The sequence below is a fragment of the Rhodamnia argentea genome, chromosome 6 (genome assembly GCF_020921035.1).
Source record: "Rhodamnia argentea isolate NSW1041297 chromosome 6, ASM2092103v1, whole genome shotgun sequence".
NCBI classification, from domain to species: Eukaryota; Viridiplantae; Streptophyta; class Magnoliopsida; order Myrtales; family Myrtaceae; genus Rhodamnia; species Rhodamnia argentea.
Window position 1 is genome coordinate 4,100,477 of NC_063155.1, and position 9,223 is coordinate 4,109,699.

Here is a 9,223-nt window from a genome sequence, read left to right on the forward strand (position 1 = left end):
AGAGCACTTCTCATTTCGAATTTTAGGTTCCGTTTGTTTCGCAAAAAATATGAGGTTTGTAGGACAATTATTTTTCGGACAATCTTTTTCCGGAAAAATATGATATTTTTTAATATTTAGCTGAGACTTAAAAATGAATTGGAAAACAATTTTCATCGTTTGGCAATGAATTGATTTTCCTAGGAAAAATTACCAAAGAATTTGAATTTGTAATTATTTTTTTATTTTTCACGTAACACTATTTTTTTGAATTTATATTTATTTTTTAGACTAAAAAACATATTTTTTTCTTTCTTTCTTTCTTTTTTTTTGTAGAAGCACTTCAATTCACCATTTTCATCGTATTCTTCGTCTTCAATCCATAACGTCGAAGCTGTCCTCTTCTTTGACGCCTTCAGTGGCGACGTCCCCTTTCGCAAGACCTCCCTGCACCTCACTGTCTGCCTCTCCAAAGCCTCCGCCAGCCACTCCCTCACCTCTACCTACGTCGATGCCTCGCTCCATAATGATGCGTGGTGGAACTCGCTCCTAGAGGCGCTTTGCTGGAGGAACGCTGAGATCAGGTCCATCCTCCTCGAGCACCACCACTGCTCCACCTGGTGCAAGTGGTGCTGCCGCTTCTCTAAGGTGATCGCTGTGCTCCACAGCCTGCACTACTTCTACATGGTGATCTCATTCCATTTTAAGAGCTCTCTCATCACATTCATCGGGAAGATTGCCCCTCTGGCACATACTAGATCTAAAAACGTGATGGGAATCTCCGGGCCAACACAGGCTTCGACGGCTTGAAGATCTAGTGCGCCGATTAGAGCTTCCTTTTCCTCGGGAAAGGAGACTAGAGCCATGGCGTCCCTAAGGGCCTGCTCCTAGTCCTCAACCATGATTATTGGAAGATCTTTATCGCATTTGAGAATGCTAGAGCTCGTTCTTGCCAGTCCACGTCATGGTTGTTCGCTGAGCGCTGGCCGTCATCGAGGTTCGCGGTTGATGGAGGAAGGAGTGACGAGCGAAAGGAGGAGGAGGAAGGAGGAGAAAAGAGAAAAAAAAAAGAATTTTTTTTAAAAAATAAAAATTATAAAAATAAATTTTTTGAATATATTAAAACTAAATAAAAATGTTAAGAAAGTAAAAAATAATTATAAAGAAAGAAAGTGTGAAAGAGAGGAGGATGGAAACATGAGGAAAATGTTTTCCTCTCCTCAAGAAGACAAAAATATTTTGAAATATTTTTTCGACTTTAAAAGGATTTTTTCATAAGTAGAAAACATTTTCCTAAACTAGCTTATTTTTCATGTATCAAACGCCGAAAAATCAGGAAAATGTTTTCTTGGAAGTTAACTTCCATGAAACAAACAGAGCATGAAAATGTTTTATTAGACTGGCTTATTTTTTATGAACTAAATGCCAAACAATCAGGAAAATATTTTCTTGTAAGTCATTTTTTGAGGAAAATGCGAGACTTTTGGAAAATATTTTCAAGAAAGTTATTTTTTCAGAAAAATAATAATATTTTTTTATGTTTAGCTAAACTATGAAAAAGACCCCGAAAAAATATTTTCCATAGTTCAGTATAAAAAATCATATTTGATTTTGCAAAATCTTTCCAATAATTTTTTATATTTCTGTTTATTTTCATTATTTATTTTTTTAAGAAAACCATTATTTATAATTATTTTTCACTTTTTTCATTTTTTATTTATTTGTTAAATTTTTTAAATTTCCATATTTTATTTTTCTCTTTCTCTTTTTATTTCTGATTTTTTTCTTTTGTTCTTTTCTCCTTCTTCCTCCTCCTTCCTCCTTCCTTCTTCCTCCGGCTGCTCTGCGATTGGTCGTGAATCAGCCCGGGGAGTTCGAGGCGGCCGGTCCCGGCGATCTCGGGCTCGCCAGATCCAGCTCGGGGTTCCCGACCTCGGCGGAGCTCGAGTTGACGGAGTACTGAATCTTCTCCGGCCGCCCTGCGATTGGCCATGACTCGGCCTCGGGAGTTCGAGGCGGCCAGTCTCGGCGATCTCGGGCTCTTCAGATCCAGCTCGGGGTTCCCGGCCTTGGCGGAGCTCGAGTTGACGGAGTACTGAATCTTGAACAAATTCCCAGCCCGATGCGAGAACCGGATCTCGGGATCTCGCTCATCCACCCACCGTACGGATTGAACACGACCCCTACTTTCATCTTCTTCCAGAGCCAATCGAGATTAGCCTTCGAGATAGAAGTCTGGACGTAGTCCGATTTCCTCTTGAGGAAGCTGGTGGGAGAGTCTCGAGGCCGGCGAGACGAGGCGAGGCCTCGTCAAATCTGGCGACTGCTCGACTCGAGCTCGCCGTCCAGGCGAAGTTCCCAGATCACGGCTCGTTATGGAATCGGAATGGCTTTGAAGAGAGAGAACGAGCAGCAGAGATCGTGAGGAGAGAGAACGGGGAGGGAGGAAGAGGGGAGAGAGAGAGAGAGGGGAAGATGAAGAGCAGAGAGAGGAAGATTTCCTTTGATTTCCCTTTCACACGCGCGCGTGAGAAAAGCGTGGATAGAGAGGGAGAATGATTTCCCTTTCTTAAAAAAGGAAATCATTTTTTTAATTTTAAAAAAAAAAAGTTTTCGTTGATAGGAAATTTTTTTTTATCACATATTTTTCGGCCCTCAAATGCTAGAAATTGAGGAAATTTTTTTGAGAAATTTTTTTTCGTGAAATAAACGGAGCGCTACACGTGGCATACCTAGCGTACTCATTCATTACGGTTTTCGCTCCACCAAGTGCACTTGGTCATTGACATAATAAGACCATGGGGATTGACAACAACTATGTTCTGACGCAAGGCATTATAATCTCAAAAGGTTAATTGAAGTTTGACAAAGAAATACAGGCAGAAAATTTTCCACCGATTATCGGATTATCAAGGGCCTAATTCGCAGAAAAAAAAAATCAAATTTTAGTCAAGTCTCAATTTCGCTTTAAACTTTTTATCTAAAAAGGCCCAAGTTTAGCTCTAGTCTGAAATTTGCCTCAAACATTTTTTTTGTCTAAAAAAATTCACAAATTGTAATTCTAATTCCAAATCTGCCTCCATTAGCCCACCATCGAAAAATCCACGTTATTCGTCCTTAGTTTACCTAATTTTCGTATCAAAAAATGGTTTTTTTAAGGAAATTCATGTTACCTTGCTGAAGTAGATTTGTTATCAACGTGAAAATGCTACGTCAAACAACTAATGGCGGTTCTTGGATGGATGGTTAACAGCCGATCCGATAATTTGTTGGAGGAAGAAGGAGAAGAAAAGAAAAAAAAAACTAAACAAATTATTCAACAAAATTAAAATATTATTAAAAATTATCGTGTCGGCATTGACCGGCTAAAGTTGGCCGAATGGACTGAATTGACATAAATACAAAAGTTTTAGGACTGAATTAATATAATTGTAATAAATTTATGACTTTTTTTGGTAATTTTTCCCCTCATTGTTTTTTTCCATTTCTTCTTGCATCTAGTCCACCCAAAGAAGTGAAGTAATTACTTTACCAAAAAAAAAGAAGTGAAGTAATTATCGTTAAAATCGGGAAAAGAATACTAAAAGTGTCAACTGAAGAGCTTCACGTGGACCATGAGATCTATTCTCTTCTTCTTCTTCTTCTTGAAATGCATGGATCATTGTTCCTATTAGGATTCGGTGCATAATCAAATCTAAGTAAAACATAACAAGAAAGAGAAATCGAGACACATGATTTTTATCCTAGTTTACCCTTAAACTAGAATTGTGTCCAAGAGAGGATTCCACTATATTAACACCTTACACCTCTCGTTGCATTACTCAATTACAAACGAAAAAGAGTATATATAATAGTAGCTATTTATAAACCCAAGCTCTAACTATTAGTCAAAAAATTATGAGTGTGATCTATGTACTTTCCTGTCGTTGGGGAGTATGAGCCACACCCCCAACAGCTCCAACCTTGAAAACCCCCAAATCAAATGAACCATAAATTGGAAATTCTAAATAGAAACTCGATAATCCAAACTTAGATTTCCATAATCACTTTCTTTTTCGTCTTCTTCTTATTACTCGTCGAGAGATTGATCTTCTTCTTCTTTGTCGTGCTGATTTCATATTCGAATAATCCTCGTAATCGTAAGAAAGTAGGTTTTTTAGCTATGAACCTAGCAAAAGAAAAATTCTGTGGGGGCAAATCCAATCTTTAGAGTGCCGATGTAGTCGACATCGATGGCAAGGTGGGCGCAGAGACTAGACCAGATCAAGCTTTGAGAGGAGTTGAAGACAAAGGACGAATTGTGTCTGAGACCTTATAGAGGTCTCGCAACATCACTGCCTTCAGATACTCCACCACCTTGTAGGCGTTTACTAGAATATCGAGGCTTTTTTCTTCATCGATGTCAGCACGTTCATGGTTTCATTGTTCCTTTTTTTTTTTTTTTTTTTTGTCGTTCTGAGTCAACTTGGCCCAAATTGCCTTGGTCCGAATTAGGGTTTCAAGAGGGGAAGTGGCTCGTTTTGTCTAATTTAGGGTTTAAATTTGGGGCAAACATGTTTAGTGATGCTGTTTAGGGTGATTATGCTGACCCAGAGTGTTGATGAGCCACGTCAATTGAAAAAGGGGAAATTCCAAATAAATGCCCAAGTGCTCTTATCTTCTTAATTAAGGGTCTGAAGTAGTCTTTGATTCAAATAATGCCTAAAGAGCCCTTATTGAAGTGGTCATGATTGTTTCAAATAAGAGCCCCACCTTGTCGTTCGGCTGGCTGATTAAATATTCCAGTTGATCAATGGCATTTTGTTCAAAATGCAATTTTAACCTAATTTTTAGTTAAATTAAATTAAAAACTAAAAACTAAAAAAAAAAAAAAGGGAAAAACATGTGGGAGGCTGCCTCCCACCTGGATATTTTTTTTTTTTCACTTTCAGTCTTTAGTTTTTTTTTTTTAAAAACAGAAAAAAGGAATAAACTAAGAAGAAAATAAGATAATAAAAGAGTAAATAACGAAAATGCCCCTACAATCGATAAGTCGGGTCCTTTCTTGAGATTAATATAGCCACCTAAAGCCCTTATTTGAACAATATCAACTTCAAAGCCTTATTTGAGATAATGAGGGCACTTAAGACCCTTATTTGAAAAAAGATCAACTTCATACCCTTATTTGAGAAAATGAAGACACTCAGGCCCTTATTTGAGAAAATGAAGGCACTTAAGACCCTTATTTGAAACAAGATCAACTTTATGCCCTACGATGCCCCGCTTAGTGCCAGCAAGGGTCGACTGGCTACCCTCACCGGCCCTAAGGGTTAGAGGAAATAGAAAATTAAAGAAAAGAAAAGAAAAAGGGAAATTTACCTTAAACTATACCCATTGTAATACATTTACCCTAATCCTTTTTTTCGTGACACAAAAAATCTCAAATTTTTATCCATGTGACCCATTTACCTCAAACTTCTATTATTGTGACACCTTTACTTCAATCTTTTTTTTATGATACTAAAAACTCTAAACTTGTATCCGTATAACACATTTACCTCAAAATTTAGGGTAAATGTGCACTTGCCTACATGTTTGGGGCTTTCTTGTGTCACAAAAAGATAATTTTAGATAAATGTGTCACATAGATATAAGCTTAGGCTTTTTTGTGTCATAAAAAAATGTTTGGAGTAAATGTGTCACACGGATATAAGTTTGGGATTTTTGGTAGTGTTTTCCAATAAAAAAATTCAAAATATTATTTAAATATTATTTAAAAATGTCCCCGCTTAACATAATTTGCATAAATGAAAAATGTTTATAACTGAATTGGAAAAAAAATTAGGACTGAATTGACACAATTATAATAGGTTTAGAACTTTTTTGATAATTTTTCTAGTGTCAATCTATATACAAGATTTCATATTATTGCATATAATAAGAGTCAAGTGTCCTAAATATATAGCAAAAGTACGAATATCGATTACATTAATAATGGACCTAATAATTAGCCAAAGTACAAACTAAAACCTCAAAATAAAAGTTAAAACACTATATATGATGTAAAAATAAGTTGTAAGATGGCCGCTTGAGATGGAGGTCAAGTACGATGAAATGAATTCGACCAAAAAAAAAAAAAGGTACGATGAAATGAAGACTACTTTGACTATCGTACATTTAAGCGTGATTTTGACTGTCCGTCGGTCATTAAGTTAAGTTTATTAGAAAAACAACGTCGATCAAATCATGCTTTATTCCGATGCACTTTGTAGGTAATGGTATAGTTAGATAACTTTTTTTTTTTTTGGTCCAAATATAGTTAGATAACTTGGATGTGCTTTTTTCGGACAATAAAAAAAAGGGGAAAAAAAATCTGCTTCTCCAATTGTATATGTTTGCACTAGTACACAATTTCAAGAAAATCTAAAAAAGGATATCAATTTTCTGCGATCTGCATCAATTATTGGAATGGTCGTATTTATGACGTTGTTTTTCTTTCAAATTTACCCTCTCACGGTTCCAAATATCTTCCCACCTTGGAAACCGTATCGAAACCAAACCTTACCACAACTCAGCCGTCTTTCCTCTGTGATCTCCATCACCGACGATGATGGTTGCCTCGCCGCCGTCACTCCGTTGCCGCATCATTGCTCCAGGCCGAGCCACCACCTTGTCACCTATGGCATCCTGTTAAGGAGCAGAGGATTTCAAGGAAATAATAGGTCGAGGTGAGCAGATTCATGAATATTCTCGAACATTCTCGAATGTATAATAAGTAATGTACGCTTGTACTACAGAAGAGTTGGTAGATATAGAGATTGTATCTCTACCATCAAATCAAGGAAAGATCTACGGTCGTAATTAAGTGGGCTCATGTATAAAAAGGAGTCCCTTCTCCCTCATTTGTATCAATCCATAGTTCCGATACAATAAGAGCAATAAAAGCATTCTCTCCCAAACATTTCTCTTGCTAGAGTTTCTCTCTGCGATTTGACATATGCCAAATGAGCGAGTTGTAGTTCGAGAGAAGGCTGAGCTCAGGCGACTCTTGTTAGGAGTGAATGAGTCAAAGAAACCCTAGGTGTCACACCATCGTAATTTCAAGTAGCTACCCGTGATAAGTAGTATCAAAGTAAGTTGTACAGAGCACACTTGAGAGACTTGAAGGTGCATACCAAGTGGTCGAGGTGATGTCGGAATTGGATGTTATTGCTATGGCTGCTGTTGGAGACAAGGGTCAAGAGGAGGAGTCCCGTGCCATGAGAACTCGATTGAGGGATATCACGTCCTCATTCGGCGAGAATCTAACCGGAGTGTTGTTGGTTGATGGCAAATCGAAGGATGGGTCGGAGAACTTGGAGGAGTCGCTCAACGTGGTCGAGCAAGCGCTCGCTGGCTCATTGCACGATAGGAATGATGCTCGTGAGTTCACCGTGGACTATCTTCGAGAGGAGCGGCGATGGTCGAAGAAGAACTCAAGGCTTGCAAGACGGCCATGCCAAGCAGGTTGGAATTTCCGTTCTTTCTTGATCAAACTTCAATCAACTTTTTAGTCTTTTAAGTTTTTTTGTATTTCACGAAAAATAAATGATTTGAAAATGTTTTTCAAAAAATAGCTTGTATCGCTTGCAATGATTATTCAATGGAAGATATTTTCATTGTTGACAACAGTTAGGAAAAATATCAAAAAAATCACAAACTTATTGTATTGGTTTTAGTTTAATCCTAAATATTTCAGTTGAACCAATTTAGTTCCAAACCTATTTGTATTAGTATCAATTTAGTCCATCCGACTAATTTAGGTTGGAAATCGCTAATGTCGATCGTCATACGTGGCACACCCGGCGTTGATGTGTATATTATTTTATAAAAGTTTTTCCCTTTTTTTCCTTTTTTTTTCTTCCCCTTTTTCTTTTTCTCAATTGTTAGCCACCGGCCGTAGGCCATGGCCGGTGAGGGCAAGCGCCGTTGAGTCCTCCTTGCTAGATCTGGCGAGGCAAACCCTCACCCAAGCCCGACTGGGGGTGGCTTTGCCTGGGTGAGGGTTGGCCCAACTAGCCTCATTGAGGCAAGGCCCTACGACGCCGTCTTGGCACGGGTAAGGTTCGGCTCAGCTAGATTTCCCAAGGGGGGTCGCCCATGCCCAAGCACGGCTCGGCAAGGCCAACCCTCACCTATTGCTAGCAATTGGCCATCGACAAAAAGAAAAGGGAAAGGAAAAAAGGCAAAAAAAGGAAAAAATTCAAAAAATTTATTAAATAATTAAAAAAAATATCCATATCAGTACCGACTATGCCACATAGGACGACAGTTGTCCGCTTAAACGATTTTCGGCCTAAATTAGTCAGATGGCACATATACAAAAAGCTTTCGAACTAAATTGGTCCAATTAAAAAGTTTAGAAGCGAACTTATATCAATATAAGAGATTGAAGGCTTTTTAATTCTTTTCCCACAATAATTTATGTCTAAATACTTTCGTAGAAGATGAGTTTTTTTTTTTTCAATCATTCAATTTTGTAGACTATATAAGCCATCATTTTTGGGAAAATGTTTTCCAAATCAATCTTTTTTTGCGAAATAAACACGTCCTTATATTGCTTTTTTTTTTTCTCCTTCCTAGAACAAGATGATAGTGCCTTGGGTAAAAACTTAAAGTGTACTCAATGTCCGTGGCCTTATTATGTCAACCACCAAGTTTACTCGGTAGAGGGAAAAGCACAATGAATTATTATAAGACATAACACATCTCGAATGTGCTTTGATGCTGTCTTTCAAAGAGAATACATAGCTTTAATTGTTATACAACTATAGCAAAGACTCCAGAAAATTTCAAATAAGCTGAAGTGTCAATATGTATAGACGATTTGCCATGATTGTATCTAATAAAAGTCAAATGTCCTAAATCCATAGCAAAAGTACAATTATAATGCCGCGTTGACAATGGACCTAACTAATCCAAAGTACACACTAAATGTTAAGTACAAAAGTTGAAACACTACATGATCTAAACATAAGATGCAAGATGAGCGCTCGAGATGGAGATCAAGTACGATAAGTTTCGAAGACTTCTTTGATCAACACATTGTACCACTTGAAATGCAGTGGATGTTATGCTCAGAATAATACTGCAAGTGAAGCAATTGAAGCATATCACCGGATGGGAAAGTGTGAAGGGGTGACCTCAAACAAAGGAAATAATCACCAATCTTCCTTTTGATGCTAGAAGCTAAGGTATGAATCCGGTTACTGTTGTCTTACTTGTG